Below are 24,164 nucleotides of genomic sequence, written 5' to 3' on the forward strand. Positions count from 1 at the left end.
AAGTTGCAGATGATGATAGCATTTAGCTACAACATTTAGGAATCCTTTGACTGTATATCATTAACCCTCACTTGGCATTTATCAGGAGTCTGTTTATCCAAATTAGGCCCTGCTGGGAGCCTGGAATAATTTTCCTAGGTACCAAATCATGAATCATCCACACCCTCTCCTCTAGTTCGGCTCTTGTAGTGTCTGAGAATCCGACACCACCCGCTGCTTGAGTAACAGTGGAAACATGACCTGCTTCAGTCACATCAGAAGAGATTTTGTCTTACAACAGTTTACTCTTTGAGTAAATGAGGTGCAATCTTGAATAGCTGTAGGATAGTAAATTGATCGCTGATGGAGCTCATTCGAGCAGCCCCCATCACCCACCACTCAGCTGCAGTTTACAGGCAGCTGTGACAGAATAAGTCCAAATAGAACACAGCAATTGCAGTAGCCTTGATGCCCAGAGCACAGGATGCCCTTTTTACCTTTTTTGAAAATGAAAGAGACAGAACGAACTACCATAACACACTCTGCCCCTGACTGTGTTCCTATCCTTCCTGCTCCCACCACTAGGGACATTGGTAGCTCACTGATGGTTTGAGCTCTATGAGACCTAATGTAGCTCAAACTCATCATTTACCAGATAGGGAAAAAGAGGCCTCAGGAGGTTAAGTGATGCTCTGCTAATCATACAGGGAATTAGAAGCACAGCTAAGACCACATGTCAGGTCACTAGAATATTAATCATATGTCCTTTCCTTTTAAACACCCTGTCTCTCTGCTTCCCTGGAACTTAGAACTTTCCTCCTCCCCCCAATAACTGCTCATACTTTGGAAGACATCTGCTATTTCCTTCACAAGGTATATCATAAAGATCAGGATATGCACCAAGACCATCTCTAAAACTCATCACTTTCCCATCACTAGCAGCCCCTATCCAACCTAACTTTTTATTTTATTCATTCAGGAAGGTTTCCTGGGTGACTAAAATATGGAAAATCCTATACAAGATATTTTGGGGGATGCAAAATTGTAGAACATTACTTTCTGGGCTGAATAAATATATTTGATGAGTGGTAATTAATATGTAAATACTTACAATAAAAATCAGTATGTGATACTTGTCCTGTATGTATGATAATTAATAGTCTAACATCTCAAGGAAATGAGACCTGTTTCCATAAAACAGTGGATGTCATACTAAGTCTACAAAGTGTGTTCCCCTGGAGGAGCTGCATCAGCAGCATCTGGGAGGTTGTTAGAAAACACAGATTCTCAGGCTGTACCCCAGATCTACTGAAGCAGATTCTGTACTCTAATAGATTTTCAGGAGGTTTGTATTCACACTAACATTTGATAATCTGAAACAGAGTAAAGAGGAGTGGAGGAAGGAAGAATTGGTTTTTGACCAGTGATAAAGGAAGAGCCTCACAACAGAGGGCAGCAGAATGATGTGTTGATCAAGACAATTGGATCAGACAGAACCAGATTAAGCTGGAGGGTCTTGAGCAAGTTATTTAAATGATTTATTCATTAAAAAAAAAAGACAGTATCCGTGCCTGTCTCCTAAGGTATGTGGAAGTTAGGCGAATGCTGGGAATGAAATGGTGGTTGTGGGAAGGAAGGATGTTAGAAGACAATAATCCGTGGCATTGTTGTAAATGAAGTGATGCGGGGCAGGTAGGATTGAATTTATTGTTAGCCAGCTGGTTGCCTGGAATATTAATGCCATTAGCAAACATTGAAAAGCTGGGAGGAATGGAAGATGATGATGATGATGATGATGATGATGATGACACTCCTAGTCTTATCCTGTGAATGTTGACCCTTGAGCCTTACTTAACTCTAACTTGTCAATCTCTTGACTCCAAAGAATTTACAAGATTGAAAATCTACAGGAAAAGGTCCCTTGGGACCTTAAATATGTCCCTACAGTAGATACATAGCAGCCCTTTAACTCTACTGTAAAAAGGCTCCCTAAATGCAGTTCTATTTTTCACACCACATAGCATTTTGCTTTATGCTCATAGTCATGTAATGTAAAGGGTAATTCGGAGTTGATAAATTAGCAGCCAGGAAAAAGGTCTACAAGGAGCTTCAGTAAGCCGTTTAGCATTTGGTGAGTTCTGTAGAGCTTTGGTCTCTTTCCACACCCAGAGGTAGTAAATATCCCTCTCCGGATGGTACTTGCAGAGAGTGCCTCTGCATTTTGATACTCTGTGAAGTGCATTCCTGTGAGCAACAGTCATTTCATGTTCTAGATTAGAACTTCAGAGGCGTACTTCTGAGGGCCCTTTCCATTCAGTGGGGAAACTGTAGCCCAGCTAGTTACCTTAGGTGAGCTCCTTAGATCAGATGATGTATTTCTTTTCCTCCTTCCTTCCTTCCCCCATCCCTCTTTAACCTCTCCTTTCTCTGTCTTTGTCTCTAGCTATCTCTCCTTCATGACTTCATTGATAGTGAGAGTTTATTGATGTTAGATAAATAAAACCATAACATCAAATTAAATTATGATTAAATAGGAAGCATGCGGTTAGATGAGTTTGCTTTCTCTCTGATTGAGATACAGTAGTCTGTGACCCTGCATAATACCTCTTCAGGTTTAGGAACTGAGATCCCCAACTAACATTAGTTCAATTTGAATCTGCAGTATGAAGGATCTGGCCAAAACTTTAAAAAAAAAAATAAAAAAAAGGAAAAGAAATGAGAAACATCTGATGTAAACATCATCTCAGATTAGAGCTGAACTAATGGAGGTGAAGTTGGGAAGGGCGTAGGCATTCAGGAGAGGCTGAGTATTTTGATTTTAAAGTTTCTTCTGACTCCTGGGGTTTACTACTCTGGAATAGTTGTTTCACTAAATTTAGCAGCTCGAAGCTGGTAAGTTAAGGAGAAATGGAAGATAAGGGGAGCTTTTTTAAAACTTGAAAATTGCATGTGTGAGCTCTGAATTCAGCATCTTCATTGCTTTGGCAGGAATTGGCTCTTCCATCAGGGATCTCAGTGGGCCAGAGCTGTGTAGAACGAAACGGTTGCATTTGAGGCTGTGAGGGATTATTTACAAAGGAAATCCACTTGCCTTACAGGCTCTATCCTAATGGACTCTTTACTGAGCTTATTATCTTGTTGATAACACACACAATCACTTTGCTACCAGTTTCCTCTTGTTTCAGGCCAACATGCTCTGATCTTTGGGAAAACATAGTGATCTAGTCAGGATCCTAGACTAAATAGCAACCAACCTGCCTGGTTGGTATATTTATTTCCACCAACAAATTGCTCACTGTGAGCCACTTAACCTCCCTTTGCTTCTACTTTACCACCCACCAAATATATAATTATAGTAACCCCAACTCTTGGCATTTGTATAGAAATCTACAATTTCAAGTAATTTTCATATCCACTTTTATATCAGAATCTCAGAATCAACCAATGAAGAGAGCAGTGATATAGACCTATAAATGATATATAGATTTTTTTAAAAAATCATTTTACTGAAGAAGAAACCCACAAGATGATAAGTTAAGTGATTGCTTAAGGTTGTAAATGATGAAATATGCTCTTGAACTTATAGTTTATAACTCTTGTTAGAAGATAGAAGATCTTTTTATTTGAGACAGAGATTGAGCACATGTGAGCAGAGGAGAGGGGCAAAGGGGAAGAGAGAAGCTCAAGCAGGCTCCATGCTCAGTGGGGAGCCTAAAATGAGGTTCCATCCTGTGACCCTGGAATCAATTATGACCTGAGCCCTAATTAAGGGTCGGACACTCAACTGAGTAAGCTACCCAGACACCCCAGAAGATATTTTTTAAAAAGGTAAAATTATCCCTCTCATACAAATGTTACATGACCACATTATTTATTTTATTTAACTCATTAATTAGTAAGTAACAAATGAGATGTTGCAACTGGTTCAAAGGAAAAATCAAACTTTCATACATTAGAGTCAGTTAAAGGATGCTGAAATTTCACATTTGCTGAACTGCAGTATCCGTAGAGTGATAATCTGCTGCATTCCATGGTATATTCTGCATTCCCATAAATAGCAATTATTTATTTTACTTTCAGTTTTATGCAGCTTGCAGGGTTGTAAAATTACTCAAAGACAATAAAAGGTAGAGATAACCCTGATGGAGGAGGCTTTTACAAAATATTTCACATTATTTCCTTTAACTCAAAATGTAGTGTTCTCTATACTACACTCTAAACAGCCAGTCATATCATTTTCTTCTCCATAAATGACTCCATAACTGATCATCTCCAGTGTTTGTTACATACGTATCAATATTTAAGAATTGCTAGCATTTGATAATAGAGGCTAAAATACTTAGGTAATAATGACACTGATAATAAAAACAACTAGCATTTGTCAGATGCCTCATATGTACCAATTGGCAGTAGCATCTATCAGTGTGTTTTGTTTTACTTATCTCATTGAATCATTAAAATAATCTTATGACATAGAGGTTACTATAAGGAAATGGTCATGGATATAGTAATTAACTTGACCAAAACCCTCCACAGAATATTCCATGGAATATAGTCCTAGGTTTTAATTTTTTGTAGTGCTTAAATGAATTAGATCATGGATGAGATACTTAACTGCCCCGTACTTGAATTTGGCAGCTAAAAATGGGGTAGTTGTATAAAACTATAATATTATTAATGTTAGAAGTGATTCAAGAACTTTAGTATGGAAAATGTTATATCAACCTGAAGATATATCACTAAGTGTTGTCTGTAAACTCTCAAAGGGACTGGTTTTCATCTAAGTCCCTCATTAGACTCTTACTAAAAGATTGTTCTGGAGGAAAGGAGTGAGGATATAGGCCCCTCTTTAGCAGAAAGAATACTGTTTTGATTAAATCATAGCCTTTAGAGCTGGGTTGAGCTAATACTTCTGCTGAGTGATTTACAAGATTCATTTGACCTATCAGAGCCTCAATTTTCTCATCTTAAAATGGATAGACTACCATTACCAACCTCAGAAGGCATTATGGGTTAAAAGAAATAATGTAGATAAAGCTCTTTGAATTGTGCTTGGCACATGGCAGCATGCAATAATGGAAGCATATATAATTTATTATTATTATTATTATGTCACATGCATTCAAATTCAACATCCTCCTATAATATTACCTTAGATTTGAAAAAAATGATTGTGTCTGAAAATAATTTTAGGTAATAGACACTTAAAGGGCACGCTTATAAACCTTCCAGCCCCTTATACTCTCTTTGAGGATTCTCTTACATGCCTCAGGGAAACTGCTTTTTCAGGTGAGAATATTGGACTGACTACTTCTCCCATGTCCCTTTAAATGTATGCTCATTATAAGGCAGGAGACTCATCTGCCCTCTGACATCAGAATGGAGAGAGGGAGGGGCGCCTGGGTGGCTTAGTCGGTTAAGCGTCCGACTTTCGCTTAGGTCATGATCTCGCGGTTCGTGGGTTCGAGCCCCGCATCGGGCTCTGTGCTGACTGCCAGCTCAGAGCCTGGAGCCTGTTTCAGTCTGTGACTCCCTCTCTCTCTGACCCTCCCCTGCTCACGCTGTCTCTCTCTCTCCTACAAAAAAAAAAAAAAAAAAAAGAATGGACAGAGGGATGGGGTACAGTTTAATTGAAACTACGGTAAAGATAATTCTTAAACTTTTGTTGGGATGAAACAGAAACAGCTACTTCCTAGCTATGGAAAAGATTACTTCTAAATTGCTTATATAAGATCTCTCACTTCCTAAAGTCTACCATTCATAAGGCATTATAAATTTAATTGAGTTTGGCCCTTCATGCTCTTTTGTTTCAGGTTTGTTATTAAACTGTGGGGGAGCATAGATATGGAAGGCCAAAGTCAATCTCCTCTAGGGACTTACTGTCTCGTTGGGAAACCCAGCATTCAGAACAACACCATTCATGCCAGGTATAGAGGATTAATATTAGAAATCAGATCTGGACATTAGAAATGAGTGGCCAGTAGCCCTACTAAGCCTGTAGATAGGCGTATTTAATTTGAACTCTGATGCAACCTTTATAATTTATTTTTTTAATGTGTATTTATTTTTGAGAGAGAGAGGGAGAGTGACAGAGACAGAGAGAGAGGCAGAGGGGCAGAGAGAGAAGGAGACAGCACTGACAGCAGAGTTCCCGATGCAGGGCCGAAACTCACGAACAGTGAGATCATGTACTGAGCTGAAGCTGGACGCTTAACCCAGTAAGCCACCCATGTGCCCTGCAACCTTTATACGTTTAAAGAAAAAAGTCAGTAGTTTCCTAAATTAAAATAAAAATAAATCTCATAAGAAATTTAGGATTTCTGGTATCTCACTTACATGGCCTTAACATTCTACCTAGCAGCAATCAGTCACAGGTTTTCAGGAGTTGCCCCTTCTAAAAGGCTTTAAGGGGTCTCTGGTTCACCATATCCAGCTTAAATTAGTGACTTATCATAACTACCTGGTTCCTGTGTGCATTTAATCCAGTGACCCCAGAAATAGTGACTTCTGACTAGAGTGTAATGTGTCCAGGGAATGAGATTCATTTCAGGTTCGTTTCAACAGGATGATGGAGCTGGGGAAATAGCAAACTCAAATGTGAGCATCTGGTATATTTCATCTACTTCACATATATTTTCTCAATTAATTCTAGCAACAACTGTCTTAGGTAGGTGGCACTACAGCTCTTTCACATTTGAGGAAAAAGCAGCTCAGAGTTTATTTAGAAGTTGTCTAATTGGCAGAGGTTAATATGTAATTTCAAGATAGTGGAAAGAAAATGACCCAGCAAGTGTTGTTTTTAAACTGATATTCTTACTTTGTAGTTTATGCTAGTCAGGATAGGATAAGCACTGCAGTGGTGATAAACAAACCCTATGTATCAATGGCTCAGCAAATTGTAGTGGGTCCAGCAGTGATCCAAGGCAACTTCCTTACAAGAAGTGACTGGGGGAGCCTGTGTGGCTCAGTCAGTTAAGCATCCGACTTCAACTCAGGTCATGATCTCACGTTTCATGGGTTCGAGCCCCGCATCGGGCTCTGTTCTGACAGCTAGCTCAAAGCCTGGAACCTGCTTCAGATTCTGTGTCTCCCTCTTTCTCTGACCCTCCTCTGCTCATGCTGTCTCTATATCTCTCTCAAAAATAAATAAAATATTTAAAAAAAGAAGTGACTGATAATACCAGCAGATTCAGTCTTGTGGCAGCAAGAGATTTCCACAGTCACTGTTGTAAGAAGAGAGAACTCAAAGTTACTGCATGGGTGTCCACTGTCTCAGCCTGGGCATGCCACTTCTGTTCACAGTTCATTGTTCAAAATTAATGAAATGACCCTGCCAAAGAACAGAAAGGCTGACAAGTCTTCCTTATGCCCAGGAAGGAGAGGGGGCTGCATATAAATGACACTAGTAATGTCCATCATGATCATCTTGGCAAAGTCTACAAACTCTCTGTCTACCTATCCTTATTGGCAAAGCAGAATGATAGTTTTCTCCTAAGATTTTAGTGGTGGTTTGAGGTGATGTTTATAAAGCTTTGAGTACAGTGGATGATTTTAAATGACCAGTAAACTCACCTTTTGATTTGCTCAGTCTGATTCAGACAGTGTAGGATCATAATCCTTTTTGTACTGAATCAGGCAACTAAGTTGTGGCCCCAGCTCCACTACCAACGATTACCTAGATGTGAAAGAATCTCTGAGGTTTCATCTAAAGGATAAGGGTATTGAACTACATGACCTCAGGCTTCCTCTCTGCTCCCAGTATCCTGTGTTTACCAACAGTTTCCTTAAGAACAACTGTAAATGCTATCAGCCCACATCTAGCATGGTCCTTTGATCCAGATGTTATTCCATTGGGAGAAATTTAGAAAAATGTTTTCCCATTTGAAGATTCAACCATGCTGGATGCCCAGAACTATGTTAAATAAAGAATAAATGTTTGAGTAATCGAATGACCACCTGTATTACACATCTCAGGCTGCCATAACAAAATACCATAGATTGGGTGGCTTTTACAGCAGACTCTTTTCTCATAGTTTTGGAGGCAAGAGTCCAAGATGGAGGTGCTGTTATTGTTGGTTGCTAGTGGAGAGCTCTCTTCCTGGCTTGCAGATCACTGAACTTCTTGCTGTGTCCTCACATGGCCGTTTGGCTGTGTGCACACATTCCTTTTTCTTACAAAGACACCATAATGGAGAAAATAAAGGAAAAACTCCTTGAGGTCATATAGGTCATAATGGTGGACTGCCCAAACTGCCCAGGTCAGGTGTTCCCCACACCCACTTCCTTTTCCTACCTCTGCATAGCAGTGACCCCAAGTCACCCTACCTATACATCCAGTCAGCTTTAAACACCTCTGCCAGCATGAGTGGGCTTCTTTTAACTTTATAAGCAAATTACCACCTTTGTTCGGGGCTCAGTCTTTGGGGAATGATCCCACTGGGCCTGCTGCTAGTGTAATAAAGCTGTGTTCTCCCCATTCTCTTGCCGCTTGAGTTTTCTCCGGCCTTGGTCTATTTTTTCCACAACAACCAGTCCTATTGGATTAGGGCTTCATCTTTAACTATTACCTCCTAATAGGTCCTGTCTTTAAATTCAGTCACATAAGGGGTTAGGGCTTCAACATATGAATCTGGGGAAGGGGGACACTATTCAATCCATAACCACCATAAGCCATCATAGTTGCAAACATGGCCTTAGAATATTGGCCATATAAAAATACCCTGAAGGGATTCCCTTTTCTAAAGAATACAGTGATTTTCAATGGAAAGAGCTCTATCCTGGAAGCACTTTCTTATTAGATTCTTACCACTTCTCTTGGTCTCTCCTTATCTATAAAATTAAGGTAGTAACTAAAAAATAAATGGGTTTTGTCTTTGATCTAATCCAAAAGATTAACGATGAAAACAAAAGACCTGAGACCATGTCTGGGGATCAGCAAAAAATCATAGCATGATTAATTAGGAATGCTTTTCATGGGCACAGGAGGGGACAGAGATGATATACACAAAGTTTATGTATCTGAAATTTTTGGACTAGATCAACTGTAACGAAATTCCCAAATCTAACATTTTATTTTATAAAGGAGTACAATTCCTCTCACATGAAGGGTCCCCTAGATCTACAAAATCAAAGTAAATAGTACTTGGCCGGTTTTGGAATCAAGACCTAAAAGCAAACCAGAAATAAATAATGTGGTACTGATATCCAAATGGAGACCTTTGCCAGGCTGTGTAGGAAACTAGAAATAAAGTTAGGGTTTTAGGGCTTAAGGAGAGAACCTGAGTGTGTGTTTGCCAAAAGGGGGCAGTAGAAGCCAGGCTCAGCAAAGTGGGTCAGAGGAACTGCCCTGGACTCCACAGCTTAGGCTGTCTGTCTGCTGAAGCTGCCAGTTCCCAGGAGCGTGCACAAGGGGGAAAGCCTGATGCTTCAATGACAGGACAGGAGTGGTTTTAGCCAAGGTGCACTTGTACCATGTGGAGAGAAAACTATGGCTTTTCATTTGCTTTTAAATCATTCCCCTCACCATCTTGAACTTGCTGACCTGGACCAGCACATTCATCCTAAGTAAGAACAGCAAATTGCATGCCTCTTGCTGACCTGGGAGGGCTGGAATAGAGCACCTGCCTATTTTCATACAACCCCCTGCCAGTGTTTATTTCTGCCTCTTGGAGGAAGGCTTGTTAGGGAGGACAATTAACTCATCAGCTACTATTAGCAGGGCCTAATGACTGCCAGGTTTTTCTGGGAAATGGCAAACCTCTCTCTGCCCTTCCCAGAAAGGACTTCCTCCTGCCAGGAGGCTGTTTAATCAGAACCACAAACAGTCGTCAATAAGAGGAAGGTAGTTGTATTAAGCAGTGTCTCTCCTATAGGGAACCCGGTGATTGCAGAGGAAAAACACTGAGCAGAGCCTGCCTGTGTCCCCTGGAGGCTTAGAGGCTAACTTCCCCTGACAGTGTGGAAACAAGCTGCTTTCTCAGTGCTCTTGATGACCACTCTGGTGCCCATCCTCCTAGTGGTTATAAATTCAACCCGCATTACATGAATATGCTTGTATACATTTCTTTAGAATTGAGTCTGTATTCTAGACACACACGTATTGAACATTCCCCCCTCCCATTGCACGACTCTCTCTTGGCTACTTCAGTAACCTTCTAACTGATTTCCCTTTTACAGTCCTTACTTCTTTCAGTCCATTCACCACAAAAACATAGCCAGAGATAGTTTTTTTATTAGAAAAACATCACTTTGTCAGAGCTCCATAATCAACTCTCATAGAAATTTTCAGTAGTTTCCCACTACATTTACAATAAATTCTCAACTTCTCACCATGACCTACTATGCCCGTGTTGACCTGGAATCTGCCCACACTTCAGCCTTCCTCATGACATTGTTCCCCACATTCATTTTGCTCCATGTGGCTTTTAAATCCTATTAAATAGAAAATATCTTCCTTTCTCAGTGCTTTTGCAAATCTTCTTTGCTTTATTTTGGTTTTTTAATTTATTTTACTTTATTTTTATTTTTTAATATAATTTATTGTCAAGTCGGCTAACATACAGTGTCTACAGTGTGCTCTTGATTTTGGGGGTAGATTACCATGATTCATCACTTATACACAACACCCAGTGCTCATTCCAGCAAGTGCCCTCCTCAATGTCCATCACTCATTTTCCCTTCTGCTCCACTTCCCTCCCATTAACCCTCAGTTAGTTCTCTGTATTTAAGAGTCTTTTATGGTTTGCCTCCCTCCCTCTCTGTTTGTAACTATTTTTCCCCTACCTTTTCCCCATGATCTTCTGTTAAGTTTATCAAGTTCCACACAGCAATAGCACTACTAGGAATTTATCCAAAGGATACAGAAGTGCTGATTCATAGGGTACATGTACCCCAATGTTTATAGCAGCACTTTTAATAGTAGCAAAATTACGGAAAGAGCCTAAATGTCTATCAACTGATGAGTGGATAAAGAATTTGTGGTTTATATATACAGTGGAATACTACTTGGCAATGAAAAAGAATGAAATTCTTTGCCTTATTTTGCATGTTCTTCTCCCTTCCTCACTTGATTACAATCTACCTATTCTTCAAATCTCAGCTTCTGTGTCTCTTCACTCTTCCTAATTGTCTTTTCTGGCCTTTGCTAAGACTGTATTAGTCAGCTGGGGCTGCCGTTAACTAACCATCACAGACTGGGAGCCTTGACAATAAAATTTTATTTTCTCACTGTTTTAGAGTACAGAAGTTCAAGATCAAGGTGCTGGAAGGGCAGGTTTCTCCTGAGGCTTATCTCCTTGGCTTGAAGATGGTTGATTTCTAATAGTGTCCTCATAGAGGCTTTTTCCTGTGTGTACCTCCCTGATGTTTTTTATAAGTATAAGGACACCACTTAGACTGGATTAGGGCCTCCTCCCTTACCACCTCCCTTCACTATAATGACCTCTTTGAAGACCCCATCTCCAAATATGGTCACATTTGGCTTTAGGGCTTCAACATATGAATTTTGTGGGACCCAGTTGTGTCTATAACAGAGGTCTTTCCCTATTTATGTTCCTCATGATGTCTGTTATAGTACTCAGGTCTTCCTTTTCTTTCATTTCATAATTTTATGTTTTCATATTTAAAAAAAAATTACTTTAAAACATATATCTGGTTCTTATTATAAATTCCACTAGATGGGAAAACTTGACTCTTTTTTTTAAAATACTTAATCTCTCGCACCTATAACTAGGAACATGACAGGCACTCAGGTATTGGTTGAATGAAAGAATGATTTGACTCAGTGAGTAGGAACTGTATCTGCTTGTTCATCACCTAATCACCAATATCCAGCATGGTGCCTGTAGGTAAGGATGTTACCTGTGTTGCTTAAGTGGGAGAGGAACCCCTATACATAGAATGATATGAAGTAGGCATACATTTTTAGCATAGTGCATTGATCAGGATCCAGTCAGGAGACAAAAATACATCCTTAATTTGAAAAGGGAACTTTTGATACAAAGATTTGTTAACTAGAGAATAGGGATTAACTACTAACTGGGGTAAAGAGAACTCTAAAGCATACAAGAATAGCAAAGAGAGGAATATTTATAGAACCAAGATCTAGCATCCCAAAGCCAAGTGAAGAAAGGTGGATATGGAGCTGAAAAGATACAGATAAATTTAACACTGAGTGTTTAAAAACACAGAGCTGGGTACAGGAATATTTGGTTATAATTCCAATATAGGGTGATAAATTTTAATTTCTAATTTGGAGGGGCAGAGAGCTCTTTAAAGGAGAGGTAGAGTTAGAATGACTTTGGTAATTATAATCTATAGGATGAATGCATATGATGATAATATATATAGAAGGATATGGTGTTGATTTTAAGTAACTGAAGACCTAACTCAAAGTAATTAATTAAAGCTTTTCTTTCCTTTTAAACAGTGTTTAAGATAGGTCTTAGGTTAGTTAATTCAGTGGTTTACCAAATTTATCAAGGACTCAGATTTTTAACATCTTTCTGCTTGGCTGTGTTCAGCATGTAAACTTGTCACCTTACAAATTTCCTTTGTGGATGCATGTTGTTTGCAGTTCCAATGGTCATATTGATGAGTTGACTACTTCCAAAAGGAGAAAAAAAAATTGTTCTTTTCATGTCTTCATAATTGCAATAGATTTTTTTCCAGAAGTTTCTCCATCAGACCCCACCTTGTTATCTTTGGCCAGAATGAAACATGAGGTCTTTTGAAACCAATAATTGTCAAGGGTAATGGAACAACCATGTTGGCTTAGGCTTATCATGATTTAATCCCTATGGTGAAGATGAGTACTGCATTTATGAATCACAAACTAGGGTTGTTTTAGGAAGGTAAAAGTAAGGGAATGACGATTAAATAGGAAGCCAATAATATCTCTGCAATAAAAAATAAATAAAATTTACCCAGGGTATAGGACTTGGTGAGGGTAATTGTGCCCAAAAAGAATAGTTTGTGAGAAAGCTCAGGTGTTAGAAAAGATTTCACTTAATTGGAATATTTCAAAACATCCCACTTAATTAGCGTATAATTTGTGATAGGAAAGACCAAAACAAAAGACTGGAAATATCAACTGGAACATTATTGTGATTTCTTTGATACCAAGCAATTGTTTTAGATGAATTAGAAAACACTGGAAGATAGCAGTCCAATCTGAAGTTAAAAGTATTGATATGTATTAAAACTCTGACGGGGGCCTGGGTGGCTCAGTTGGTTAAGCATTCGACTTCCACTCAGGTAACGACCTCCTGGTTTGTGGGTTCAAGCCCCGCATCAGACTCTGTACTGACAACTAGCTCAGAGCCTGGAGCCTGTTTCANTGGGGGCCTGGGTGGCTCAGTTGGTTAAGCATCCGACTTCCACTCAGGTAACGACCTCCTGGTTTGTGGGTCAAGCCCCGCATCAGACTCTGTACTGACAACTAGCTCAGAGCCTGGAGCCTGTTTCAGATTCTATGTGTGTGTGTCTCTCTCTCTGACCCTCCCCTGCTCATGCTGTCTCACTCTCAGAAATAAATAAAATATTTAAAAAATAAAAAGCCAAAACCCTCTGATTCCTCTGTTCATGATCACTTTAAAAACAGATATAATCTCTTCTACTAAAATTGTAATCTTACAGAACCTTATACAGATATGTGTAAAAATAACATTAAATAAATTAAATAAATATCAAGAACATAAAATTTAAAAATAAAATATCAAGAAAAAACCTCTAATTCTAACTTCACAACATTTTAACATTTGGGCCCAAAAGAATGGAAGAATTTGTTCTCAAGCCATTAGAAGAGGGTTTGAATCAATAAATCATTAAATTATGAGCATTTGCTATAGGTTTTCCAAAAATACACCCCCTCCCAAATTTTAGTTTCTCTATATATTTCCTGGTAAATGGTATAGTAAGTTAATTGTTCTCCTTCCCACCAAGAAAAGATATATCCAACCAGAATCAGTGAGTGGGGACTTATTGGAAACAGGCTCTTTGCAGATGTGATTAAATTAAAGATCTTGGGATGGCATTATGCCAGGCTAAAATCCAATGGCAATCCAATGGCAGACAGAGGGTGACTTGAGACATGGAGACATAGGCAATGGAGAGAAAACCATGTGAAGACAGAGTCAGAGATTAGAATAAATGTGCCTGTATAACAAGAAATGCCAAGTTTTGCTAGTAGCCACCAAAGCTAGGAAAGAGGCATGGGATGGGTTCTCCCCAGGAGCTTCTAGAGAAACCAGCCCTGCTGACATCTTGATTTCAGACATGTGACCTCTATAATTATGACAGTATACATTTCTGTTGTTTCAGGCCACTGAGATTTTGGTAATTTGTTATGGCTGACTTAGACAACTAATAATGTTTCATAATCAAATGAATGTGGAAAAGCCTGCATAATCTCTGAGAATTACCATCAGTCTAGATCAACATATTACTAAACTGGTAAATCCTACAATGGTTTTTAACTTTTTGGTGGTAACCAATATTTTTAAAGTCTGAAAATAATTATGAATACTTTTTCTGGAAAAGTACACACGTCCAAACACATTTATAGTTTCACATACAATTCTGAGGTTGGGAACCTATCAAGCACAACCAGAATCTAGATTAATAATGCCCATCTGAAATCCATCTCATTCTCAACATCAGTGATGTATTCTGAGCCCAAAGAGATGGGAGGAATTTAGATAAACAGAAAGGAGGACTGGAGACTTGGCATTGGGCACTAAGGAAACAGAAATGCTGAGTTATATAAGGAGCAAATATTTGGAAGACTTTGAGTTGCGTACTACAAAGCTGTCTTCTTTGTCTTTTAGTTACTAGGGACCCATCAAAACTTTTGTCTCGAAGAAACACAATAGGAACCTAGTATATGTCTCAATTAACATTAGCATTCATATTTTAGGGAGCTCAGTTTGGTACCATGAACTGTATATCTTTTACAACAAAATTGTAATGCATGAATAACTTGATCTAAGCTGGGACATATATTGCACTGGTATTCCATCAGCAAAGATGTTCAGGGGAGTGTACTGGGGGACGTAGGAAGCATTATGAATTGCAGTCTTTCTTTGCACTTCCAAATATGCCATTATATATTTTACAGTAGTTTCTTCCAGAGCACAGTTAGTTTCTCTCATATGTGCCACTGCATATAACAACAACCTAATGAATGGGCCTCTATGGCAAATGTTGTTAGATGTTTAAAAAAAAGAGGAAAAAATGAACTGGAATTATTTGGGAAAAAGGACCCATTTCTCTTTGGAAGTTCTCCAGGGTTTCTTTCTCCTCTGTACAAGATCAAGATGTGACATAGCAAAGAACCTCTATAGAGGTTGGGGGAGAAGAGAGAGAAAGAGATGGTGCATTTAGCCCAAGAAAGCGGGTGTCATGGAAAATTCCAGCATACTCTGTAATAATTAGAAAAGGCATGAATTTGGGCAAGATAGAAACAGGCTCTGAAAGTCATTTATTGTATAATCTTGGCCAAGTGCTTTAATATATCTGGACCTCACTTTGTCAATCATTAAAATGGAGAGAATACCCACCTTGTAGTGCTGCTTTGAGAATTAAATAATATAATAAATATGATTTTTTTGGCATAGATTCGTTGTGCAGAAAATATTGTCTTTTTAATCTGTATAGAGGTTAGGAGTAAGAAAGAAAATTAGATAAAGACACATTAAGTGCAAGTCTCTCAATGCTTGGTCTGTCTTTTATGGAGTCTGCCCTTATATGGAATCATATATCCCTGTGCTCAAGGGACTTCTCATCTTTTTAAGACCCACAAAGTCTTCACCAGTTGTACCTACACCAAACTGGAAGCAAACAGAATTCAAAGCCCTAAAGTCACAAGTTTGCAATAAAAGTTTAAGCAAGTCATTTGCTATATATGAGCTCTGGTTTCTTTATCTAAAGAAGGGTCCGCATAGCTACCATAGAGCATCCTCTGAGCTAAAATGTTTTAATAATATTCAAGCTTATCATGAGTCATCCCACCTCTTAGCTCTTAGAGTTAGAAGTATATGGTAGTTCATATCAACTTTTAAAAATATTTGTTCCTTGGGGCGCCTGGGTGGCTTAGTCGGTTAAGCGTCTGACTTTCACTTAGGTCATAATCTTGCGGTTCGTGGGTTCCAGCCCCGCGTCAGGTCTGAGCCCAGCTCAGAGCCTGGAGCCTGTTTCAGTCTGTGACTCCCTCTCTCTCTGACCCTCCCCTGCTCACACTGTCTGTCTCTCTCTCTCCTAGAAATAAATAAAACATTAAAAAATTTTTAAAAAATAAAAATATTTGTTCCAGGTCTCCTTGTTCACACATGGATTATCTTCCCAGCTATTAGAGATCAGTTCCATTTTGAACACCTACTGTTTTCAGCCTGACATATGATTTAATTCTCATAGTGATTTGATGAAGGAAGTAAAATTATTATCCTTAAATTTCAAATGAGGAAACTGAGGCTTGATGAACAGAAATGGCTTTCTGAAGGTTTTATAAATAACAAATTGGAGCTGCAGTTGGATCCCAGTACCATTTGTGTCTGACTTAGAAGCCTGCACTCTTTAGGTCTTTGTCTACTCTCTTTGATCCCTGAGGGCACACAGTATGCCTCATATTTATACCCTTAAATAGGTAGATCATGTCACCCCATTAGGAAAGGTGGAAGACGCCAGTGTCAATAAATAGCCTGATTCCATGATCTGTCACAGTACACATAGTTACAAGACTAGCTATCAAAAGACTTGTTTGAATTCTTCTTCTGACCTTAAATAAGTGACTCGCCTATCCCAAGCCTCTGTAAAATGAGGTTACTACCACCACACAAATCTTCAGTACCCTTGTATGTAAAAGAGGGATAACAGCAGGGTCTACCTTATAGGCTTGTCCTGAGGATCGCATGAGATTCATTGATAAACATTGTGAAGGTGTACCTGGAGAGTGAAGAGTACACAAAAAGTAAGTCCCAGCTAGTCTTACTTGTGATTGTGAATCACACTCTGAAACTTCCAAACCAGTAGAGTCTTAGGGTTTATGTCTTTTGATGTGTTCGAAGGCACTGGCAGTATTTTGTGTTGTCTAGAGATTTTCAGCACAGAAAGGAGGACCATCAATCTCAGCCTGAAGAAATTGAGCTTGTAGCAAGAGGCACAAATGCTGTCATCATCAGAGCTGGAGCTAACTCAGTAACATGTTGTCAGAGTGGAAAGCCCAGCCATGTGGGGGAGTGTATATTTTGCTTAGTGATGTTGAGCACAGAAGACTATATGGTAGGTGAAACAGTCAGACAGAATCAGAATACATTAGCTCAGATTTTGTTTCTGGTGATGTCCAGTGCCCAACCTTGGACAAGTTACTTGACCTCTTTGAGCTTTGATCTTCTCATGAGTAAAATACAGACATTCATACTAATTTCATAGAACTTTTGTAAAGCTAAACAAAAAGGTAGTTAATGCAAATCATGGCATACATTAGTAATTAAAAGGTACTTACAGGGAGTCAGTTTTCAATCTTCTATTTGTATTTGAGCAACTTGTAACCCATTTCTGAAAAGGCAGGCAGTAGGCTCATAGAAAAATACAATTTTCAATTTGAACAGCACATTCAAGATAATGTTATCAAAGTTTCCTTCATAGCTTTTATTTATCCCTGCTTGTTCATTCAATTATTTCAACAAACACAAAATGCTTGTTCTGTAAAAAGCATAGAGGAAGGGGAAACCAGAGAAGAGAGCATTTACAACCTCGTTTTCTACCTGTTTTTCTTGCTTTCCCAAGAGAACAGAAATCCTTCATATTGCAAGAGATACAAAGGGCCATATTTACAGCTGAACAAAATTACCATGTATTAAACTGTTATGTTCCTTATCATGCTTATATCTTCTGCCATCCCAAATCTGTGTTATTGATGTAATTATAAAGGACAGAGAAGACCTTGAGGACATTCAGACAGGCAGGTTGTCCCTGTTTTTAGCAAGACCACATAAGTAGACTGACCATAGATAGCATAGGGTTCCACACCAAGAAGCTAGTCATATCAAGGAAAGATTTCAAGATCCACCAATTGTTTTATAGTGAGATGGAACCATGTGAACTTCAAGCTGGCTCTACAGAAACCCATTGCTGGTTAAATATGGCATGGACACTTGCTTTAAAAAATACTCTCTTTATTTGATTTTTGTCTTTCTGTGTATAATTCCCTTGGAACCAAATCTATTTGGCAACAAAGAGTCAAGTATTTCTGTATCCTCTAACCCAGTGATTCTCATTTGGAAGAAAGGTGACATTTGACAATGTGCAATGACATTTTGGTTATCACAACTGAAGGGTAAGGGGTACTACTGGCATCTAGTAGGTAGAGACCACGGACTGTGCTAAACTGTATATAGTACAAAAGAGAGAGCCCCAAAATAGGAAATTACATAGTTCAAAGTGCCAATAGTGCTGTTTTAACTTTTAAATCTTACTAACAGGTACTATGGGTCCTACCTATCAGACATTTATAATCTAGACAAGTCTAGATTCTCAGAGTTTTGTCTCCAAAACAACAGTCTTGGCATCAATGGGAAACTCATTAGAAGTACAGGTTCTGGGTCCCCATACCAGACCTACTGAATCTGAAACTCTTAAGATATAGCCCAGAAATCTGTGTTTTAATAAACCTTCCATGTGAATCTGATGCTGCTCAAATGTAAGAACCACTGATTTAGTCTCCTTAAGAGATGTGAAAACACACACACACATAATTACTTCAAAACTGGGTGAGGTAAACACCATGTAAGAAATGTCAAGAAACAGGAGTCAATGATGTTTTAAAGAGAGGGTGGCTTTTGAGCAGAGCTTTGGAAATGGATAATGCATTACCTGGTTGTAATAAGATGATAAGATAAATAGGATAAAGGACAAGAGAGATGGTAGACTATGGGTGATCCTCAAGGGATGCTAAGCTCAAGGAATGGGTACATCAAGAAGAGTCATGACAGCACAATCAGAAAAACTGGGGTCATATGGGTTATGCATTTAAGTAGTTTTATGTAGCTAATTTAACTGATCCATGTTAGTTTTAGGATTATCAGTTCAATGATAAAATTAATACTCTTACAAGTCAAGAAAGTGATAATTATGGTCAACAGAAATGGTGTGCAATATCCAATACTTATTTTTATATTTTTTTATTTTTTTATTTTTTATTGTTTTAATGTTTTATTTATTTCTAGGAGAGAGAGAGAGAGAGAGACAGCGTGAGCAGGGGAGGGTCAGAGAGAGAGGGAGTCACAGACTGAAACAGGCTCTAGCCTCTGAGCTGGCAGTCAGCACGGAGCCCGACACGGGGCTCGAACCCACGAACCGCGAGATCATGACCTAAGTGAAAGTCGGACGCTTAACCGACTAAGCCACCCAGGCGCCCCATTTTTATATATTTTTAATTAACCACTATACTAAGAATTCCATAATTGGGGGAAGAAACATTTTTACCCAAGAATTCAAGGCACACATGCCCATGATGACATGGAAATACTCATATAACTATGGGAGGAAACAGAACCAACTTTCAAAGACCAAAGAGCCCAAAAGGGGAATCTCAAGCAGAGAGTCGGAACTCAGTCTCAAAGCAATATTATGTAGCCATAAATTTAAGAATCAGGAAGAAGAAAGCAAGGACAAGTGAGCCAATGTAAATGGGGATGTAGCAACAGGCTCTGTGGATTAGGTACCTGCATCAGTGTACAGAATAGAAGCATCTGGTATGCTTGCCCTAATCCCACTGCTTCCCATTTAAAAATCCATGGTCCACTATTGAAAGATCATTGGCCCAAATTTCTCCTATGGCATAGAGAAGAGAATTCCATTTTATTAGAGTTAAGTCATAAGAAACGGTTGTTTTTAAATCAAACTAAAATCTCCCAGCTAAGTTGTCTGAGTGTATTCTATGTCTGCCATCTGGATCTATATGTAACAAGCTTCTTTTCCTATGTACCAGTCTTTGATTATTTAAGGTTGTCTTTAAAGTTTCCTTGTTTTTTTCTACACCAACAGAATATCCGACTTCTTTAAATATTCCTCATATTTCAAAATATTTTATAGTCCATATCACTTCACTTGCTTTCATTTGGATATGCTTCAGTTCAGTTAGGTGACTCTAAAATCAGGCTCCCAGAACTGAACCCAATATCCCAGATAAAATCTTGCCTGTATGGAAGATGCTGCAATTATGGGCCCTATTATCCTGACACTATATTTCTATTAATGAGCCTAGGCTAGATATTTGGATAGTGACCAAGATGATCTTTATTTCTCATACCAGGGTAGCATTTCCTCAAACACAATTGAAAATCTTCAGAAATGTTGGAGACCTTTCCTGAGGCTGCATAATTATATTTTTTAAATGCTTTCAATTTCCCATGACAAGTTTGGAGTGTCTAAAGATGGCAAAGTGAAGGAGATAAATAGATTATTGATCAGACAGGCTTGTAATTCCTTAGCGAATTGGATTTAGTTTCTTCATTGAGATCAGGTCAACGCCATAAATCTCCTACAAAATCAATGCAACGGAGTGTGCTATGAGCTAGGCTTGAAGACATTTCCCTGGCTGATTCAGGGCTGGGAGGCTGGCACCTACTGCAAAAATAGAGAAGGTAAAAAACTGGAAAATGAATATATGAGGGGTTCAAATACTGTGTATGTCAGTGAAGGTCCTGAATGGAGCCAAGAGATTTGGGAACTCTTGACTTGACCACCTATCTATATGTGACCTTGGGCAAACCACTTCACTTTGATCATCCTGTATGTTATAATGACAAAGTTAGACCATTCAGTTTTCTATACTTTTTCTCCTCATCTTTGTGGGGAAGAGCAAGACAACTACTAAAAGAATTCCAAAATCTCGTCACTTGACACAATGAAAACTTAGTTCCCACTCATACAAATATTCACATGTGGTTTCTGTATCAGGTAGTTCAACTTCAAGGAGGTCCTCTGCGATTCATATGTCCCAGCACTTCACATCTTGAAATTCTGCCATTACATAGAACCTTGCTGTATATTGTTTCCAACCTGTCTTCACTAGCACAGATATCTACAGAAGGTAAGATAAAAATAGTGCATGGGAGGGTGGATAGGAACCATTGTGAAGTTGTTTGAAAATGTATCCTGGCTCTTTCAGTGAGTCCATCTATTTCCATATTCATAAAGAATCAGAAAACCTTAGAGAGATGATATTGGCATATAAGCAATTTCAGTTGTCTTGCCTGAAATTCCAACCCAGTCTCCAATGAAACCTATTCAAAAGCCTGATAAAATTGGGCCACCAGAAGGAAAAGTCGAAATTTAGAGGAAAAATGGTAGTGAGGGTGTTTGAACAGATGCACTGCAGATAATTGCATTTTAAAATTGTCTTTTTGGTAATTCCTTATTGAGATGCTCCATTTGTTTTGCCATATTTATCCACTTTATTTATTTTGCATGGGAAAAAATGCATAACTGTTTAAAGACTTTGGGAAAAGTTATCATTCTGAGCCTGATATACTCACAGAAGGCATTGGGAAAGGACACAAAGTAAACTGAACTTAAGGCTATGAAAAAATGAAAAGAAATTAGAGGATCAAGGTAGAGAAGGATGGAGGAGAGTTGAATAACATCCAACTGGGTGACCACATAACTTCTCAAGGTATCACTGTCTGGGGTCTATAAAATTTACAACGCTACCCGCTTTTGTAACCATACACCAACATTTCAGTGGATTAATACAATACAAGTTTATTTCTTGCTCACATAATGGTCCAATAGGACTGTTCCTGGTCAGTGGACAGGTCAGTTGCTGCTATACCAAAATATCACAAACTTGGTGTCTTAAAACAATACACATTTGTTATCTTACAGTTATGGAGATCAAGAGTCTAAAATGAGTCTGGAGATCAGCAGTCAAAATGAGCAGCATTTCTTCTGGGGACTCTAGGAGTGAATGTATTTCCTTGACTTTGCTACCTTCTAGAGGTTGTCTGCATTCCTTGGCTCATGGACCTACATCACTGTCACTCCATCTCTGTTTTTTGTTTGTTTGTTTGTTTGTTTGTTTTCATCATATCTTCTTATACTCTGACTCTCCTCCCTCAAATCCCCATGTGATGACATTGGACTCACTCAAATAATCCAGGATCATCTTTCCTTCTCCAGACCTTCAATCTAATTGCATCTGTGAAGGTGGCATACTTGCAGGCTCCAGGGATTAGGATACACATGTCTTTGAGGGAAGAGGAAAGAAGTGCCATTATTTTGCCTACCACAGGGATCATGGCTAGGGAAGGATTTGCCAGCCTCAATAGAAGGTTTTTCAGGTAGCTCTGGGTATCAACATCCAGTGAATGGAGAAAAAGTGAAATAATGACACTTGAGAGCATTCTATGCCACTGGACTGACAGAAAACATACAATATGTACACAAACTCTTATTTCATTCTTTTCTTTCTGGGCATATGGAACACTTAAAGTATACGCTTTGTTCACAGACTTAGGAGAGAGACAAATGATGGTTTTGCCTAAGAAAAGAGCACAGAGAAGAGAGGGTGGTAATGGGGAATGGAGTAGAAGAAATATAGGCAATGTGAATCATAAAAAGGGGAAAATGTGCTTGGACTTAAGGTTTTATTTCTCTGTATTTTCAAGGGTGGTTGAGATTTCCTTACAGTGGCACCAGCAGGCTTTCACTGCTTGTGGCCTCCCCAAAATAGATCCTGAGTACCCTGGAGCCCATCTGCAGTGAGAATTTGTTAGTGACACATGACAGCTATTCCTTGAAATGTGCTCAGTGATTCACACAGCTCACAGCGGCTGTGCAATGGGGATTATTGGCCTGAAAATGACTTTCTTCCTTCCCTTCAACCCCCATCATCAGCTTGAAAAATTACCTTGGGACACATTTTTCATACTTTCTTCTCTGGAAGCATTATTTCTGTTGTACCTCTGATCCCCAAAGCCTTGTACCTCCCCGGAGAGGAGTTTTGCCTCCTGGAACTGGCTGATCATACCACAGAGGTCTAGGAAGCCCCAAATGTCTGCTGAGCATGTAGTCTTCCAAGACTGTCTAGTATATATGTGCTTTATCATCTCTGTATAATTTACTGGTTTTTCCCACCAGGGAGTGCTTTATTATACTTTCTGCCATCATTTAAACATACTTGATTTCCATAATTTCCTTATTTGGAAATAGATACAGATAGATCAAGCATATCTAATCCCTTTCATTTAATGGGTGATTTATATTCTTTCCTTCCCTATCCCTTCAACTGGTGTTTCCAGACTTCTTGGTGGAGCACCTGGGTGGATCACCTGACTTTTGATTAGAGCTTAGGTCATGATCTCATGGTGTGTGAGTTCAAGCTCAGCATCAAATTGCACTGTCAGTGCAGAGCCTGCTTGTGATTCTCTCTGTTCCTCTCTTTCTGCTCCTCCCCCCACCTCAAAACAAATAAATAAACTTAAAAAAAAAAATAAAATGCAGGATGGAATTTTGTGCCAGATACCTGGATTTAAGTCCAAGCTCTAACTAAAATTTACCAGTTAGATGAGATGGGCCAATTGCTTCAGATTTATGTATCTTCTCTGATAAATTTGTAACTCTACCCAAACCTAATTCTCAGGTTATATGTATTCTTCATCAGAGAAAGGATTTGCATGAAAGACAATGGCAATACATGGTACTTGGTACTGAATTTTACTCTACAGGGTGTCCTTTAAATTTTTAAAAAGAAAAAAACAAAGGGTTCATGTTGTCTCAAACAGTCAGGAGTTTGCATGACAGAGAAAAAAGACATAAAACTTGATCTAGGGGAAGACATAAACTCTGACTAGGCAGAACCTTTCAAGTTAGGGCTTGGCATTCCTCAAGCTAAGCTTTAAAGGTCTCTTAGAGCATCGAGCCATTGTTGATCTTCAGCCTGTGGCCATGCTTCCCCGGGAGTGGCTATGTGGGATGCTGGAGCACAGTGGAAGATTGAGTATGGACAATGTTCTTTTGAAATGAAATTAAGATGTTATTTAATCATATGTCAGCCCTTATCTTTTGAATTCCCTTTATTTATTTTATCCAATCTCCACCATCCCCGAGAATCACCTTTCAAACTCCTAGTTTGGCCACCAACAATTTCATCTCCCAGTATGTATACATCCCTATCACTGACCATCACC

General features: G+C 38.9%; 1 long non-coding RNA gene across 1 annotated transcript in view; it reads left to right on the forward strand.

Moving 5' to 3' along the window:
- Positions 1-21,019, forward strand: part of LOC144236138 (uncharacterized) — a 409,084-nt gene extending 388,065 nt beyond the window's left edge. The window contains exon 4 of the long non-coding RNA XR_013336427.1: positions 20,935-21,019. This is a non-coding gene — a long non-coding RNA (uncharacterized LOC144236138). The remainder of the gene's footprint in view (positions 1-20,934) is intronic.
- The last annotated feature ends 3,145 nt before the right edge of the window (positions 21,020-24,164 follow it).

This window comes from Crocuta crocuta, unplaced genomic scaffold, assembly GCF_008692635.1.
Source record: "Crocuta crocuta isolate KB4526 unplaced genomic scaffold, BGI_CrCroc_1.0 scaffold95, whole genome shotgun sequence".
In the NCBI taxonomy this organism is placed as follows: Eukaryota; Metazoa; Chordata; class Mammalia; order Carnivora; family Hyaenidae; genus Crocuta; species Crocuta crocuta.